The sequence below is a fragment of the Uranotaenia lowii genome, chromosome 1 (genome assembly GCF_029784155.1).
Source record: "Uranotaenia lowii strain MFRU-FL chromosome 1, ASM2978415v1, whole genome shotgun sequence".
NCBI lineage: Eukaryota > Metazoa > Arthropoda > Insecta > Diptera > Culicidae > Uranotaenia > Uranotaenia lowii.
The window spans coordinates 108,756,338-108,775,811 of record NC_073691.1 but is presented as its reverse complement, the minus strand read 5'-3'; the positions used below and the strand labels follow the sequence as shown (position 1 = coordinate 108,775,811).

Sequence of the window (19,474 nt, the reverse complement as noted above, 5' to 3'; positions counted from 1 at the left end):
ATGATTAGTTTGGCGACAGTACAGACATTCTTTTTGGTTGGGTGGTATGTGGGCAGCTAACAAAGATTCTAAGGTGCGAGTTGGCCTTGATGGACCTGCGACTTGAGGATCATCTTTGGGGTCGAGGCCCTTGCCCCTGATCTCCGATCGATAGTTTACTGTTTGGTTCCCTTTTGTCCTATCTTTTTGTTTTTCCGGAACATTGTCCATTCTTGAACCAGAGTTCTTGATTCGTGAAGGGTTATTTTTTTTATTCCAATCTCTCTTGTGAGTTCGATTTTCTTCCACTACGTTAGCCGATTTTTCGCTACCGAATACTTTTGTGTAAAGAGAAAAGTTAGAGGCGTCAATCAAATGACCAGCTTCTAACAGTTCTATGAGGCTATCGGTTTGCTTCCATAGTAGCAACTTTTTGTAGTCCGTACGCATGTTTCTTTTCAGTACGTTTAACTTTTCCGCTTCACTAAACGGAGAATTCATTGATCGAAACATCCCTTCCATATCGTAATAAAATTCCTGGACCGTTTCATTTCTCTGCTGGCGCCGTTGATATATCCTGATCCGAACTAGCGAATCGAGCTCAGGATGTACAAACGCCCTTTTTAATTCAGCAACCAAATGAGCCCAGCTGCATAATCTTCCGGCGGCTCGCATAGTCATATACCAATTGAGCGCCGGACCGGAGAACAGATGGAAGGCTGAATCAAAGAGCTCATCTTCACAAATATGTTCAGATAAGGCCAGCTGAGAAACCAACATTAAGAATTCGTTTAGTTTAAGACCTTGATCGGTTCCCGAATATTTTTCCAGGTGCCATTTCGACACCGGAAGTTGGCTATGAGATCTCCCGCGTCCGTAGTCTTGTGGGTACATTTGGCTATGATTATTCGGTTCGTTTCAAATGTTTATCGGTGGAGGGTTCGGGAACGGATTATTCAGACGCGCACTCGACATTTCTCGACCATTTATAAAGTTGCTTCGCGACGGCATTCCAGGTAAGTTGGGAAATAACGGATAAGAGTTGTACGCGGTGTTTTCTAACGATGTTCTTTCCGGTCCGGGTTTTATCATTGAAGCTCTAGACTGAGGGATTTGTTGGGCCGCATGTTCATGAGCGTTCGGTAGAAAGGACGCTAAATTCGGTACAGTTTGAGTATTTACTATCATAGGTTGATAAGATTGTGACGTCGCGGTCGGTTGAAATAATTGATTCGGTATGGGCCATGGCGATATCGAAGGATAATATTGATAACCCGACATAACGCATTGGGGTTCGAAATTCCGAAACGAGGGTTCTGTGCCGTATGCACCCGATATGCTGGGACGTGTCCCTGAAGTGAATATTGGTGGGTTCGTAATTTGAGTCGCGATTCGCGTGGAAACGATTGATGGAAAAAGATTAGAATTGTTCGGTATATTCTGTTGATATGAATCGTACAAACGGGTTTGTGGTGGCTCTCCGGCCGTGACTACCACCTCGGCGGCTCTCGCGGTCGCGTGCGTTGCATTTGCCGCGTTTCTATTCGGTTTTGGGATCGTACCGCTGGGTCTGCAAGTCGCATCGGAAGACTGTTTTTTAGATTGATGATTTTCTTTAAAATCGCGAAGTTGATAAAGTTCGTTTTCTAGTTCCAATAAACTTTGCATGAATTTTTCCTTGTCTGAGTAATCTGACTTGACCAATCCTAAACGAGAAAGAGACTGTATAAGGTCCATGTCAATATTGTTCCCTTTTTCCCTCGGATTTGTTATATCGACTGTCGGCAAAGGTTCAGATGTTTCTGCTGTAGTTACGCCTGTATTTAAATCGAAGAGTCCTTGTAAAGCTCCTTCTTCTAATACTGAGACAGGGATTTGTTCTGTCAGTTCATCATTGAAATATTTGTTTATCAAAAACAAAACTCTGTGCAACTGATCGTTCAAAATACTACACAGTAAACGAAAATTACCGAGTTCGGTAATTTTTTTACCGAAATCCTAACATGTGGAGTTCGTTAAACTGTTCGGTAATTTTTTCGGTAAAAAATAAACGAACATCGGTAAATGAAGAATTGATTTACCGATGTTCGTTTATTTTTTACCGAAAAAATTACCGAACAGTTTAACGAACTCCACATGTTAGGATTTCGGTAAAAAAATTACCGAACTCGGTAATTTTCGTTTACTGTGTATGCTGATCAGCTGATAAGGACGCTTTCACTAATTTTATACGACAACCAATGTGTAAAAGTATGGTATAGTATTTTTTTGGAAGATCCTTATTATTTGTAAAGCCACACTGCCTTTAGTTTAGTTTCACATATTTCTATCTCCTGCAATGCCTCACGGGTTTGCATCTTTTTATTATTTTCAGACTCTTCTTTTTCTATTTTCAACCTTTCTTTCAAAGCTTTCCTTTTGCGAGCGATATGTTCTTCCCTTGCAAAAGGAACGCTTCGAACTTCCAATTCATAATCAAGTTCGTCGCCGTCCAAATGTTCAATACGGGCCTCACAGAATAATTTTTCTAAATCGCTCTCCATTATTAGATTCATTTCCTTTTTTTTTTTTTTTAATCAACTTCTAATCACATTTCTCTTTTTAATAAGTCTCAGCTGATGCACTTTTCAAGATCCTAAATGATTGAAATACTGTATGAAAATCAAGCAAAATCATATAAAGAATACTTACGCTTAATAATTACCTTTTTATTCCAAAATTTACTCTACTGGATCAAACAAACATCGACTGGACGACAAATCAAGCAGATTCGACAATAGAAAAAATAGAACAATCACAATAACGTAGGAATTAGTGACTCACCCCAAGCAAGGTGAAAAAATATTCGATTGCGACAGAAATCTAACGCAATTGAATATTTTTTAAAACTTCCGCGGTTCACCAAGTGAAACGGCCGGCTAGCTCAGACGACGATTGACACCCAGGGTCGGCGTGCTTGGGACGTGATCCTCTAACAACTGCAGGGAGAACGAACGATATATTATGGAACAAGGACAACCCTTCCGAAGTGTACCGGCTCAATATTTTTAAAGGAATTAAAGGAATCGTGAAAAAATCTACATTTTAACTATTTATTCATTCTTTAAACTTTTTAGACACGCAACATATAAGGGAAGGGAAGACGGTGCGGCCGTGCTGCATTGCGATGATTCCTTTTTGAGTCCGAGAAGACATGGATCCGAAGAGTCTTGGGTTTTTGATGAGTTGGGGTCCCGGAGGAAAGATCTTGATTTTGAGACGGCTTTGGGCCCAAAAAAAGGTCTTGGATTCGGGACGACTTGGGGTCCCAAAAGGTCTTGAGTTTTGGTAGATTTGGGGTCCAAAAAGGGTCTTGAAACTGAGGCAACTTGGGGTTCCGAAAGGGGCCGGACCAACGACCCTGGACTGGGGCCAGGTAATGTTATTGGTGTTTGGTTTACCTGGTATTTCAGCTTGGATGGTGGCCTGGATGGATGACGTGGCTGCTCGTTGGTACCAACGGATTGACCGAACACACGTGGCGACCTCTTTGCCCTTGGTGGATCGGACAGTTTGGTCGTTTGCTATGGACGACGGCTTGCTCGGTGGGGAGGAACCAGAAGTTGGAAATTTTGGTCTTCCGGATTTCCTCGATGGTGTGGTGGGATTATCCGGTTGGACACGTGGCTGAATGTATATACCAACGGTGTGGTTGGCGGAGTTGGCGAACGACTAAGGCTATCAAACGTAGCCAATCCAATCACCCGAACCGCGTGGATCAATCGGCTAATTCTTGGGCGGTTGCTCAGGCAGGATGACTTGGCCCGAGAAATTACCACACTTTTCTTTCACCCGCGGTTTTAATTAGTTTTGCGATACGCACTTTTTCGGGTTACGTCTGGCTTCGTTCGCTTTCCACCACAGAATGCCTCCTCAGCTAACTCTTTTCTTTTTCAGATCTTTCTCTCCAATCTCTCTCAGCCTCAGGCTGATGTCATGCTGAAGCAACTAGCAACGCAACACAACGCAACGTTCCAATAAGATTGCGTTGCAACGCATTGGTATGTCATGCTGGCGCGACCTGTCACTTTGAAATTCCCTACAAATCATCACTTCTCTACATCTAATAATGCTTTGAATCGTCTTCTTTATTTTGGGAGCCATCAAAAACTCATCAAATCACGACCCGGATTGCAAGAATGCCAAAATTTGAACCGACAAAATTCCTTGTTTTTTTTTGCGGGAACTAAGAATTCATGAAAATTTTCTCGCCGATTAAGATATTTTTTAGTTTATTACAGTGATTGAATTTTGCTGAGCATGAATTGATCAACCTTCTCTCGCTCACTGCTTTACTCGGAAGCAAAGGTTGCTTTGAGGCAGCGAAAACGACAAAACCGATGATGCATACGCTCTCACATGGCCCGCCTTCAAGAAGCAGTATACATTCGAGGCAGCGAATCCAAAAAACCAAACGAATGGCTCTCACTCATCTCCTGTTACATTCTTGAGGGAACCGAATTCAAAAGGCAGAGCAAACCCGAGTCTCCTCGTTTGTGCCTGGATCGAATACCCGACGTTTTTCTGCTATTGCTATTATTGCACAGCAACCGCACGCAGGCAGCTAGTTTTTTCGTTTCTTTTTCCTCCCCCCTCTTTGCACTATACGTTGCGGGCCTGCAACGCAATAAGTTCGGTTGTTTTTGTTGTTGCCTCAACCTTTGCGGCGAGGTTGAAGAGGCTGGAGTTATTCAAATTCAACAACGTAAATGAGTATGTGTGCCTCCCCAAGCAACCAGAATTCCCTTAAAAAGGTTCCATAGAAGCTTAATCAGCTCTCGTTTGTGTCTGAAGAGAATGTTAATCAGCCCAAAATTTAAGTTCTTAAAGCTACTTTCAAGTTCGTTTAGGTGGCTGTAGAGAACGCTATTCAGCTTCTAAGAGAATGTCAAGAAACTTCTACGCGCCGAAAAAAAATCCAATTGACAGATTGCTCTGACAACCACATGTCAGATTGCTAGGTTGCCGGTCTATCATAATCTATCTCATTGATTTTAATTATATTGTTTTGATTACAAAAGCTGCTTACACGCCTAGAGAATTGAACCGCTGCTCTCTACACTGCAAAAAATGTACACTTATGGATTATGTTTCTGCACACATAAGCTCATAAATCTCTGCTATTATATGATTAAAATAAGATTTATGTTTCAGTTTTAGTTTATATTGGATTGGAAGATGATGTTCATCAACTTACACATAACTTTTATGAATGTCATCTTTGAAATATTGCACCCTTTCAAAATGGCTCCGATTGAAAAAAAACATGAGGTACCGGTGAAGGAAACTTTTTTGGGTCTTATAAAGGCAAACAAGGTTAGTTAATTTTATAAATAACTTCTTAAAGATCATTTTTCTTACGATGATCACAAAGCGTATGTTTGTTTTTTTTTTCTATCTGTTTCTCACAGCTAATATTGGTGTGGATTACGGATGGTCTTTCAACAATAATGGAACGCTGAATTCGGAAATGGAACCTCGGATGTCTTCGATGATGAGCCACCAAAAAAGTCAATAGTTGTTCAACGAAACTTTTCATAAAAATTTTTACAAGAAAGTTTTGTCATTGCGAAAACAAATCACAATTGTCTCTTTTATTTTCATATGCCCAAGACTGGATTTCAAATAATGTTATTTTGAATAATAATTTGAAGCCTATTTTCAGGCGTTTTCATTTCACACATAAAATCAATATGTAGGAATTTATAACTTTCATGTGTCGCATACAACTTTGAAATATTTCCTGGGTATAAGAATGACACATAATTTTTAAATGGGAGACAAATTGCAAAGATCTATATAGGCCGACACATACTCCTAATATGTGGATTTTTTGCAGTGTAGGTTGCAATGAAACTCACCAGCCTCTCGACCAATCCAGCAATAGCTAATTGCCACTGTAATGATTAGTATTTAAACTTAATGTCATTTGAGATGATTGAGTGGGTTGGTCAATAGAAGGTACCTTATTTCGTTCAAAGGACTTTCAGTACACAATATGAATCATAACAAAAATTCGCATCATCAAAAAATTTATTCGAATATCTTATTTAACATTTATAAGAAAAATTCGAAAAAATCTTGAATTCCATTTGTAAATATTAGTACAGATATAAACAAAACAAATACCATGACAAGAAATTGACAGACATTTTTGACATGTCGCTTAGAATTCCCATATAGGTTCTTTAAAACACCTTCAAGTATCTTAATGGTGCGCTTTAGAATGTTACGCGAACGTTATCGACCTTCTTGAAAAATATTTTTGACATGTCGCTTAGATTTCCCATATAGGTTCTTTAAAACACCTTCAAGTATCTTAATGGTGCGTTTTGGAATGTTACGCGAACGTTATCGACCTTCTTGAAAGAAGTTCCATTAAAAGCGCTTAGAAGTTCCGTTATCGATAGTTTAACCTTTCAAAGGGCGATGGAAGTTCCTGAGTAACTTTTACGCGACAAGAGTCACCTGAAGTTCCCGTAATACATTTTTTCAGCCAAATGTGAACTTCGGAGTTCGGAGTTAAGTAAAAACGCGACTTTTGGTTGCTTGGGTCGTCTTCTTCATGCATCATGTAGCAACCGAACGTTGAGAGAGTTGGTTCGGGGCAGCAAACGGATAGTGTCTCTCAGAGCAGATCCTCCTCATGGGGGGAGGTTTGAATGAATGTATATGTATCGTCTCCTGTATAGCTATGCGAGGCCTCAAAGTGTGTATTTTGAATGCCTCTGATGAGAAAATTGGTGAGGATTTCAATCACTGGTTTATTATCACAAGTTCGGACAGATCTTCGTGCTATTGTGCTTAAAACCCGGAATCACTGCTTGAAATCGAGAAAAAACAATATTCCTATTGGATTTCCTACTAGTCGCGCTACAAAACACATTGGCATCAGATTGGTCGCGCTATACAAAGCGACCAGTATGACAGTTCTGCGCGATTTCCATGGAGATCAAATGAGAGCTGGTTAGTCGTGTGAACGTTGCGTTGTAGGTCGCGTTGCTAGTTGCTTCAGCATGACATCAGCCTCAGACGCTCTGTCAGCTCCTTTTTCTTTCTCCTATTCTCTCCTTTGCAGTTTGACCTCTCTTCCACGTCTTTCCGGAAACTGAGTTGACGTCTTGTTTTCAGTCCCGGGATGACGCATAACCGTTACGCTTCTGCTGCTGATGAGGAAAGGATTGGGAGATATAGGGTGACCAACGACATAGCCTCACGCTCGGGTGTCACTATCGGGCCACGGAAGAAGCCCGCATCAACTCACCGGACCGGTTGGTTGTGTTTTCAGGCATCGCGCCCTCCAACACACCGGCCAGATTACCTTCCGTGGTGACAGCGGAGCGTGAAACCCTATTCCAAATATCCTATCAAACATCACTACTAAATACAATTTTATTTATGATTATTATTTTTTTTTTTTATACAAAGCAAATGAGCCTCTTACAATCTGATATTTAATTTTAATTTTCGATTAAATCCTATCGTAGACTAGGAACGGGTATTACACGCAGAAAAATAGAAATTAGTTTCAAAGGAAAGTGCCGCAAAAACAAAGGATTTTTTCCTTTGAATTTGGGACAAATAAAAATTCCTTGGATTCAAATGCATTTCCTTTTGTTTCGAAGAAATGCTTTCCTTTGAATCAAAACTTTTTCTTTGTTCCAAATAACAAAATGCTTTTGATTCAAAAGACTTTTCGTTTAATTTTGAGAATTTTTTCTTTATTTCAACGGCATTTGGATTTCAATTTAAAAGCATTTGTTCTTGAATTCTATTTCTTGTTCCTAAAAAATTCTAGTACTACATATGGATTTTCGTCCTATTGGAAATAAAAAGAAATCAATTATGGTTTAAAACATTTTATTTCCCTGTAAGTTCATGTTCACATAATCGATTTTTGCCAGGATTGGAGTTTTGAACCGGTACATCTGTAAATAAAGAGCAGAACAAAATGTACACATGATTTTTTACATACAAATTTATGACAAAAATGCTTCTCTTGTTATGAAGCTCACCAAAAACTATATTTAGCTGGAAAGTACTTACTGAAAGATGTTCGTTGGCGGACAGTTCCATTCGAACAGGGTTTCGGTGCCAGATGTTTCCTTGGACCGGATCCGAAGCATTTAGTTGGATGAATGATTGCCCTGAAAAAGTTTGTTAGATTGACGGTTTATTTGAAAACAAATTGATTTTGAAAGACTTACCTAGGAGTTCACTATCGTTTGTCCTTTTAAAGCTTTCGAGACTTTCCTACGCCGTATCTCGTGATTCCGGTGCTGTCTGGCTGTTGCGCAGCAGTAAGATTTCGCAAAACATAAACAGGACTGATTGTCGGAAAAACTTCTCGCCAACCCGTTCACCAAACAGAAGATAATGAAGATGTGTCGACTGTTTGACGAAAAAATACTTTGATTCAAAAGAAAATTCATCTAAATCAATGAATTTCCACATTGATTCAGAGTCGAAAAAAAATTCTTTGATTTCAAATTAAATATTTTGATTCAAAAATTTGGAACATTGGTTTAATGGAAAAAAAGTTCGGTTCAACATAAAATATACTTGAATCAAGGAAATTGGATTTTGTTTCAATGTACACAAGGTTTTTGAATCAAAGATGTATTTTTTTTATCTCAATGGTACTACTTTTCGCTGCGTGTATCTATGAACGTACACAGTAAACGAAAATTACCGAGTTCGGTAATTTTTTTACCGAAATCCTAACATGTGCACAGTAAACGAAAATTACCGAGTTCGGTAATTTTTTTACCGAAATCCTAACATGTGTAACTCGGTAAATCGTTCGGTAATTTTTTCCAAGGCAGAGAAGTGACAGCTGTCAAATATTACAGATCTTTTTCGGTAAAAAAATGCCGAAACTCTGTTGATCATATATAATATCAACTGTCAAAATATTGACAGTTGTCAACGTGACCGCTCGTAATGTTGCCGAACAATCGGTATTGTAGGACCGAAATGCTTGTAATTATTACCGAAAGGCCTGTAATTTTCTCCGAAAAATTATAAAAGTTCGGTTATATATACCGAACGACCGGTAAAGTCAAACGATAAACATGTATTCTTTACCGAAATACGTGAAATTGTTACCGAAATACCTAAAAAATTTACCGAAATACCTGTAATTATTATTAAAAACCGGAAATTTATACCGAAAAAACTGTAAAAGTTCGGTAATATTCACCGAACAACCGGTAGAGTTTACAGAAATATCTGTAATTATTACCGGAAAACCGGTAAAATTTTACCCAAAAATTTCAAAAGTTCGGTAATATTTACCGAAAAACCGGTGGTTTTTACCGAAATATCTTTAGTTATTACCGAAATACCGGTAAATATTACCGAAATACCGGTAAATATTACCGATAATTTTGAAAGATTTCACCGCTTATTTTGCTAAAATATCTGTTATTATTACCGAAATGCCGGTAATATTTACCGAAAACTGTAGATTTTTTTGTAATTTCTACCGAAAACCGAGAAACGTTTTATATTTCAGCTTTCTTATACACCGCATAATATGCGAGATGATAAGAGGCACGAATCATCTCGCGTGATACGCTGTGCATCATAAGCTGAAATTACCAAACACTTTACGGCTTTCGGTAAAAGTTACCGAAAATTTTCAGTTTTCGATAAATAATACCGGCATTCCCGGCATGTTGTCATATGCCTGAAAAAGAAGCAACAAAAATAAATAAACACATGTACGATATTTTTCGCATTCATGTATGTATGTTTATCATAAAAGAAGAAAATACTTTAGTCGCAATTCCTTTTTCAGTAAGATTTCTTCGTAATTTTTGTATTAGGATTCTTAAGCTACAATGTTCTTCTTTAATTAATATTTTATGCTCCTGAAACCATGCCGGTACTGAATAAGTTAATGTGTGTGCCGTTGATGGAAAAACTGTTGCCAGGATAAAGGCCTCCTCGTCAATGTGTAAAAGGCCCATATGGAGGCTCAGAAACCGAAGGGACCGGAAGCCGATGAGCGATTTATTCTGTAATCGAAAATGAAGGTTACAAGGTGTTTATGAAATTATTCAATCTACTTATGATAATATTATTAATAAAAAGTTAGAAAACAACACTTGGTACATGTGAAATGTATGGAATGTACTTACATAAACTTTTCGCAGACATATTTTTATTGTGTTGGGTTCAAAAACTGTTTTAAAACTTATCAGCTGAAGTTGGACACAATAAGAATAATCCAGTCCAACTTCTATAGTACTACGAGTTGAAATTTCTTGGTCATTCTATTCGAACATTGGTTGCAAGACCTCTGTGCTTCTTGGCATTTTATCTGAAATATGAAAATGCAGAAACAGAGTTAATCATAGTTAATAAAAACTGATCTCTTAATTCCGAATGAAACCTTTCAGAATAAATTCCAAAATTAAATCTAAAAATAAAAGTTCAACTTTTTTTCATTCCAATTCGATCTTCGATCTATAGCTCAATATCAACCAGAAAGGCGAACCTAAAACTAGAATCATAATTTGTCAACTTAACATGAATAAAAATCATGAAATCTAGTTCAAATTCTGAAGAAAAAAAATTATAATCAAAGCCTCAAAACAAATTTCAATTCATAATCCTTTTCATAATCTGAATTTCAACACTGAATTTGATATCAGAAACAAAATTCGAATTCAATTCGGAATATAATTTTGAGATTGAAAATGGAGTTTCTAGTATTTGTATTCAATTTTAAATCTCAATCTCTATTTAATTCAATTTGAAAACGTTATTTGAAGTTTGAATTTAAATGTTCCGTTGAAAACAAAGTTATTTTTTGAATGTGCAATTAGGAATACAGAAGTAATTTTCTTCACTCACCTCTGGCTGTGCTTTGGAAAAAGTCGTCAATGATATTTTTTGTGATTACTCATCAAGTAAAAAGGGTCGATGACAATGATGTTAAATTTCAGTCACCACTTCTCCTAGTATTCCTGTAGATGAATTGAAACTTAGCCTGCACAGTAAACGAAAATTACCGAGTTCGGTAATTTTTTTACCGAAATCCTAACATGTGTAAATCGTTAAACTGTTCGGTAATTTTTTCGGTAAAAAATAAACGAACATCGGTAAATGAAGAGTCGATTTACCGATGTTCGTTTATTTTTTACCGAAAAAATTACCGAACAGTTTAACGATTTACACATGTTAGGATTTCGGTAAAAAAATTACCGAACTCGGTAATTTTCGTTTACTGTGTGTATTCCCGGAAGGAATATACTTATCGACAGAAGCGTTGGATGAGCTACAGCGTTTTCGGAGAGTTATTGAAATCCATCAAAGCATTGTATACTCCAGACTTGGTTGCTACTATGGCCGGAATATAATTATTCGCTGCCCTGCTATGTTCGCCAAAGCAATAAGGGGAGAAGGTGAACCAAGCTAAAACCGGAAAGAAGCTGAAATGTGATCACATTTTTTTTTAACGAAAATTCAATCAAAACCAACAAAACTCACCTCCATTTCTGATTTAATGTTACTATCGCCGCATTGTGTCCGAGGCGATGACCCAAACAGCAATAAGGTGAAAATACCAGCTTTCAACTGTGTAATTTGTTCGTCAGTTGATAGAGTGATATATAGGTACTCCTGACTCTGATGAATAACCTGATGACCTCCTTTGAAGAATATTTAAGTTCTTATATCTCATCCGCGATACGGTTCTTTCAATAGGCTCGTTAATTTTCATTTTGTTTGAGGTTGAAATAATTTCGTAATGAACAGATTCCTTGATTTTCTCCTTGTTCAAAATCTCAATCGTAAGAACATCGTGCAAAGTGTCCACCGCACGAAAACAATTGATAAATTTGATCAGTAACAGGGCCACTGCAAAAAAGTGGTTAGTGTGGTGACTCCAATTTTTCCTTTTGCACTTCTAGGCGAAACGGAAATCAATGAGCGTCGAGATAATTTTTAAATTAAAAACATAAAAACTTACCGTCGTGGGAAATAGGGATGTAGCTGCCATTGTAGAATGAATTGTACATACTGTGAACTGCCACAGGAGCTGTACATTTTAATGTAGAGGCTGCTGCTGTTAGTGTGATTCGTCTGGTCAGTAGAGCTGGCAATATTTATCGGAGCCGAAGTCGGCGCTGAACTGCCTGTTAACAGTCATTGTCTGGAACACGACAAGAGTAAAAAAATATGGATAAATATCGGTTTCAGAATAGAATTAAAGGGTTTTTTTTTGTTATGGATGGGTGACCAAAGACTTGGTTGCTTTCGTCCGTCGGATGGATTGTTCCTCCATTTATGCAACCCGGTTGAATAAAAATAGTGTTTCTGCGACCCGTCAAATGATGCTGATGAAACTGTTGGTACCATGACTGTAGAAAAAATACTAATTAGCAAAATTTGCAAAAAGTTTCTACTTGTTCGATACTTACCTACTTATTTAAGTACTGGTCCGGAAACGCTAGTTGTTGCTTTTGAGGATTAATCATTTCACCGACCAGCAGCTGTACATTGAACGGCTCCAATCTGAATAATGCAGTTGGAGCTTAATCAAACTATCAATTTTTAAACTAATTTTACAAATGAATATGATTAATTTACCTACGATTACTGCTGCTGGTGGGATGGGTGATGATGAAGATGAAGCTCCCGATGCTGCTACGTGAAAACAAAAAAAAAACTATTCCGCTTGCGTGCATTGCGCTTTTTTTGCTCGCAACTGATCAACGGCTGCTTGATGCAAGACATCCCGCTCGCGTACAAGGGAAAACTCGAGACGACTAGCTTTTCTTGAGCGAAAGCGAGATGCGATTAACTAATCACGGCTGTGAGAGTGAGACGGGGTTTGACGTAAGTTTTGACAGCGGCATATGACAGCAGGATTGTTTTACAGTTTACTCGGCGTTTTTTACCGAAAAAATGATGACAAACCGATTTGTTTACACGTTTCTAAACGAACTTCGGTAGTTCAAGAATCGATTAACGAAGTTCGTTAGAAAATAGACGTCAAAATCATCAATTACCGATTTTTTCCAAATTACAGAACTGGTTCGGTAAATTAAATTACCGAACTCGGTAATTTCAGTTTACTGTGTAATATCATTGTTACCGACGGTAACAAAACCACTAAAGAACCGTTTTTTAATTGGAGCGTATTAACCAAATGTGGTTAGAATTTAACCATAAAGCTTGTATAAAATACATCGACTTTGACATACATGAAAATTGAATGAAAACTTGAGATTTTCTGCACCACTTCCCTATTGCGTTGTGGTTGAAAAATAACCTTTTTATGACATCTTTGGCTTCATTTGTGAGGATCACTTTCAACTGTAAGATTTCGTTAACCCCGAAACCTCCGTCAAGTTTCCCGAGTAGAAAAATATTGTGACAAATCCAATAATTTGTAAATAGTTATAAAACGATCTTGGACTTGTTGAGAAAACGACAAATGACATCGTAAAAACATTCCACTAATTGTATATTGCAAAACTTCAGTATATTGAATGTGGCTTTAAATTATATTACTGTTTAGAACTGTTAAATCAGATGAATGGACGAGATTCTAACAAAATAAGCAATCTGTTTCAGTTAGAGTTTCGCAAAACCCTTCACCTAGCCGAATTACCGCATTTATAGAGGTTTACATAAACTGAATAAAGCAAAAGTAGAGATGATATTTACAAAATTTGTAAAGTAATGTTCTGTTAACAGAAGAAGCTTAGTGAAAATCGCAACAACGAAATATACCATTAAGTCACCATCTACAACAAAAACCGGTGTCAGATTTTTATTTACTTTTTTTCTCCAATAAATCCTAAAACTTCCCTTTCTATAAAAAATTTAGTCACACGAGAAATGTCTTCTTTTCGAAATATCTAACTAAACTTGGATATCAAACTAGCCCTTTTACCGCCCACTGGAAGAGGCAGTTGAGGAAAAAATATTTTCGGCTTCGAGATGATGCATTTTCCTGCAAATTTAGTACAATTTCTAACAAAAAGCGTTGGTTGACATAATGATGATTCTTGACAAACAATCTCAATCATCCGAGTCTGTTTAGTAAGAGTTAATAGCTTAGCTTTTCCTGTTCTTTTGTTAAGTTATTTTTTTATTATTATTTTTGGGTTATATTTCGAACCATTTTTTGAATATCGCACGTGTAATTGATTTTATCCATGGGTAAAATAAAGCAAACGTGAATTCGTCACATCAAAATCAAAACATTAAATGAATTCACTCACACAGCCATACGATATTTGACATTCCATAAAACGACAAGAAAATAAAAATGACTTTCGTTTGCATCAAGATAGTACTGTTCTTTTTCCATTCAAAATTCGTTTTGGTGGTGTGGAAAAGCATTGAAATCGATTTATAAGTTTAGTTACTGCGAAATTACTTCTTTTTTACTGGGCATCGGTTAAGGAACATTAAAATGACCCTTATTCAAAATTATAGTTTTTTGAAGAATGGATCAATTTAGTAAACTAATTACTTTCGAAATATGGTTTTAACAAAACTTTAAATCAAAGAATTTGGTTGAATGTCAAAGGTGAAAAAATTTCGGAAGCAAAGAGAAATGGATTTGAAACATACATTTCGAAATATTCCGAATTCAGTGCAATTTTTCAACAATTTTTTTTTTCGAATAAAAGATTTTTAAGGTTGACATTTCTCACGCGCACTTGCTCTCGTGTACGGATTAAGATGGGGGAAAAAGTCTAAAAACATGGTCGCTTTTAAGGTTAATTTTCCAGTCCGGTCCAGAATTATGCCAAAATTTCGCGTGAGCTTTCATTACGTCGTATGAAACAAAATGTAAACAAACAGTTTTATTACGAAAAAAAAAAAACAAAAATTTACTTAAACTAGTAGCAACTTCTTTCCATTTAGAATATTTGTAGCTTGGACAACATTTTCTATATGTGAAATACAAATTTCAAAGTTGTTTTGATAATTTTTGAAGCAATTTTCTGTGAATTTTCAAGATATTTCATACGACGTAATGAAAGCTCACACGAAATGGTCATTATAGTTGTTTTTTTTTGACATTTCTCACGCACATTTGAGCAGGGAAAAATACCCGGTCGACAAACACGGTCGTTTCTGAGGTTATTTTTCCAAAAATTTATAAATTTTAGTGAAATTACCAGCATTTGATCACGAACACTTCCAGCGGCAAATAGGATTTAAGGACTTATCAATACATTTATCACATTAAAAATTATTCAATATATGTCAATAACTTATTTCGCTTCTCAAACCTGTCTAGGTACGAGCCAAGAAACAGTTAAGATAAATTAGAATTCAAGTTTTTCAAAGAGTTATATATATAGTTTGTATTTTTGGTCGCAGTAAACCTTTCAGATTAGGACGAGCAATTCCGAACTCAATGAATTATTTATAACAGACATTATAATTTTCATACTGTTACTCAGCCGGATAAATTAATTTTGAAATCAAAACTGAATCTCAAAATTAATTGGCTCTGAACTAAGGACCGCTATAACGTTGCGTTTGTATTTTTTTTTTCATCTCAATCGATCAACAGTCATTGTTTGTATAACATTCATCTCTTATTATGATACATTAAAGTAAACAATTAACATTGAAGACAAAAACGATAGAGAAAATATTTGAGAAAGAATTTCAAATACTAATAGCACAGAAAACAGACGTACAAGCTCGAACAAAAAACCGTCAAAAAAGTGTGTAAAATTTCAAATGCTATCACCAAAAATACGTTAGAAATTGACTGCAAACAGTGTCATCTATTGCGCCGTTCAAGAGTTACAAATCATCTTTTAAGTGCCCAAAAAACAAAAATTAGTTCAAAAAGGGTGTTGGGATTTTTACACAAGTTTCGTGGGCTAGCTTGTACGTCTGTTCTCTGTGCTAATAGGTGATTCAATCAAGACGGTTTTCATTTGGCTTGTTAATTATCAAGTGTAATTTTTTTTCTTGATGAAGCACAGTTATTTCACGATGCCCCGACAGATGGCGTATGATTCTTGGCGACTTGTAGTTGTATGGATTCAAGCGCCACTGATCAGTCTGGGTATCTGGTGTCTGCGGTTCAACTATCAACAGCTGAACGTTTGAATTCATTACGGGTCGTCCCTAAATGGATGAAGATAAGCCATCTTTTGCAAACGTATTTTGAATTCAAAACATCTGAAATATATTTTCATGTACTGCTTGGTAGATTAAAAAAGAGTTGTTTCCAACTTCTAAACGAATGCAAAATCATTTACAGTTACAAACAAGTAAATTAATGAAAGCCCCGTCTATGTTGACTTTAAAAATAATCGCCTACATGCTCTGATGATTTTAAACATATCCACATTATTCGCTACATAATTTAAGTGTGCGATACAGACAGTTGTTATTTTGTTCAGATAAATGATGCGTTGAATTTCATATTCGAATAGAAATCTACGGGAAAGTTGCAAATTCTCATTACTCATGAAAAGATTTTTCAATAACAATGCAATTAAAAAAATAAAATTATTATCCAAATATCAATGCACTTGGCACCCCTGAACACCCAAAAAAACCAAAACACGAACACAGATGGTCGCTTTTCCACAGGGCGAATTTGTCGATATTAGTACCGGGAAATCGCGTTTATCGTGCACCCTTCTCAAAAATCGAGTCTGTTCTCCCATGGTTTGAGGTTAGGGCTGAGGCCTCCTGCTAAGGTGGTGTTCGTGTAGAACTGTCAATATATCCTAATACAGTTGTTTTGACATATCTCACGAACACTTGTTGGTCGTGTACAAATGAGCAATGAAAAATAACCAGGCGGCAAACACGGTCGTTCCTGGAGTTATTTTTCCAAAAAAATATAAGTTTCAGTGAAACAGCATTATATCACGAACACTTCCAGCGACAAATAAAATTAAAGTTAATAAATCAATATATTCTTCACGATTATTATTCTGTTTTTTTTTTTAATTGTCTAAACATTTGTTCTACTCAATCCAACCAAAATGTCCTCGAACCTTTCTATAGGTACGAGCCCAGAAACAGTTAAGATAAATTGGAACTCACGTTTTTTCAAGAAGTTCTATGTAGTTTGTTTTTTGGTCGCAGTAAACAATAAATCAACCATTGAGATTAAGACGAACGATTCCGAACTCAATGAATTATTTATAGCCTTATTTATAGCCTCAGCCAGATATTTAGAATTCGAAATCAAAACTGAATCCCAAAATGAATTGGCTCTGAACTAAGGATCGGTATAACGTAACGTTTGTATTATTTTTTCATCTAAATCGATCAACAGTCATTGTGTGTATAACATTCACCTCTTTTTATGATACAGTAAATTAGAGTAAACAGTTTAACATTGAAAACAATGAAATTTTTTAGATAGAGTTTCAAATACTGATAGGTGATTAAATTAAGATAGTTTTCATTTGGCTTGTTAATTATCGAGTGTATTTTTTTTCTTGATGAAGCACAATGGTTTCACGATGCCCCGTCAGATGGCGTATGATTCTTGGCGATTTGTAGTTGTATGGATTCAACCGCCACTGATCAGTCTGGGTATCTGGTGTCTGCGTTTCAAGCTAGCCGCTTTTGCTGCCGCCTGCGTAATGGTCATGATTTCAAATCCTTTTTTCATTCAATACTTTCCACCGGAAAACCATGACTTAAATGATCATTATCAATTATCGATTATCAAACCATTCGTCTCATAAAACCATTCCAAATACAAAATTTGTTTATGAAATGTAATTCATTCGTGATTTTTTCCGAGATTTGAAGCATAATAAGCTTGTTCATAATAACAGAAAAACGTGATCATGTGTTGTGGATGTGCCTCGTCCTTTCTGAGAGAGAAGACAGTAATCTTTAGTCAACTCATTCTTGGAATAAAAAGAATCGGAAACGCCTCGATTGTAACGTATCTGATATCACAGTATTCATCAGTCCTTATTTAACATCCTTAATTAAACAAGCATATGCAGATGGAAGACACATAATCATAAGACGTTATTTATAGAGTGTCACATTTGCATCAAAACTGTTATCCATCAGGCTTCTCAATTTTCTACTTCCACAGTAAACTGTCTTTAATTTGTATACCAAATGGATACTGATTCTATATTCGTTTTCTCCACACACTCAGTGTTGCATTCCACCCGCCAAAAAGGAACAGAAACCATCGTCCGTTGATACCTAACTCATCCACAGGCTCATTCGTATTCCAGTTCAAATCTTGTACACTTCCAGTACAAAACTAAGCGCATAAACGGACACGCTCCAAGCTCCTTTCATGGTATTCTCATCAGTGAACGATCAAATTCCCAACATACATAAACATCTAGTTTCTCTCTTTCTAGGTATCCATTGAACAATAATTGTCGCCTAGTCCCCAAACCAAACTTTATACCAACATCAGAGCCGGCGGCATTTCATGTCAACCAAACATCTCCCAAGAATCGGAACCACACAAAACAATGGATGTTCCATTTCCGAGGTGTTTGCTGGGTTAACTGCCAATTGACCAGGTTTCCAATCACCATCGTCAAAACTTCGGATTTTACCTGCATTGACAATACTTCAATATAAATCATTCATGAGCATAACTCGTTCACATTTCAATAAACATTATTGTGATAATAAAACACTTCGCCGACTTTCAAAACTCCATTAGACCCTAGACGGACTAATTATTACTTTTTTTTTTGGAAGCATAACCATAACAAATCTCAAAACATACAGTTTTGTAGTGCTCTCTCCTATACTTTTTCAACACACATGATTCAAACTTAGTTTCAACCAACAGTCAAACAAAATCCATAAGCCAGCAGCTTAATCATTCTTAATTTAGTTTCAACTAGCAGTTGAATTCGAATTGTGAAACCAACAGTTTCAAATCTTTTCGGATTTAAGATAGTGGTTCGTTTTTATAATAAACTCGTTTGCTGACAGCTTGAAATCCAATTTTAACCAGCAGTTAAATTGTGCATACCAGCCGCTTCCAATCAACCAGCAGTTGATTTCATTTCAGTGAAACAAACTGTTAAAATCGAATTCAAAATTTGTACCGTAACCGAGCCAACCAACAGTCGCTCAACTCAAGAAACCAACAGTTTCTCCTCTCCTCAATTTTTGTTCTTTATTAACCAACAGTTAATATCAGACCAGCAGTCTCACTTCTCACTTCGAATGGTTTGTTTTTCCTCATTCATTTCATTTTGTTTTCCAACCATATGTTCATTGTATAAATTAAGTTCGACTTTCCTTCAACCAACGCAACCAACAGTTTGCATCCTTTCCAACACTTCCGTTTTCTCCACATTTTCATGAACCTCTCGGATTCGTTCGGTATCACAAACACATTATCATTATCTTGCTCTCTCTCCGTTCTCAATCATACTGAACGTTTATCCTCTCTTGCTTCGACAAGTTTTGTTAGAAATTTCATCGTCAATTTAAAACA

The 19,474-nt window shown here is 36.6% G+C and overlaps 4 long non-coding RNA genes across 4 annotated transcripts; all 4 read right to left on the bottom strand.

Annotated features, from left to right (window-relative positions):
- Positions 1-7,884: 7,884 nt before the first annotated feature.
- On the bottom strand, positions 7,885-8,389 carry LOC129756334 (uncharacterized). The gene is made up of 3 exons (XR_008739443.1): positions 8,226-8,389; positions 8,065-8,165; positions 7,885-7,946 (listed from the first exon to the last, which is right to left on the bottom strand). It is a non-coding gene; the product is annotated as an uncharacterized LOC129756334 (long non-coding RNA).
- Positions 8,390-9,774: 1,385 nt separating this feature from the next.
- LOC129740171 (uncharacterized) lies at positions 9,775-11,004 on the bottom strand. The gene is made up of 3 exons (XR_008736131.1): positions 10,882-11,004; positions 10,164-10,345; positions 9,775-10,040 (listed from the first exon to the last, which is right to left on the bottom strand). It is a non-coding gene; the product is annotated as an uncharacterized LOC129740171 (long non-coding RNA).
- Positions 11,005-11,290: 286 nt separating this feature from the next.
- On the bottom strand, positions 11,291-12,222 carry LOC129740173 (uncharacterized). The gene is made up of 3 exons (XR_008736133.1): positions 11,999-12,222; positions 11,518-11,886; positions 11,291-11,459 (listed from the first exon to the last, which is right to left on the bottom strand). It is a non-coding gene; the product is annotated as an uncharacterized LOC129740173 (long non-coding RNA).
- Positions 12,223-12,224: 2 nt separating this feature from the next.
- Positions 12,225-13,047, bottom strand: LOC129740172 (uncharacterized). Its single transcript, XR_008736132.1, has 3 exons — positions 12,619-13,047; positions 12,450-12,543; positions 12,225-12,389 (listed from the first exon to the last, which is right to left on the bottom strand). It is a non-coding gene; the product is annotated as an uncharacterized LOC129740172 (long non-coding RNA).
- Between the last annotated feature and the right edge of the window lie 6,427 nt (positions 13,048-19,474).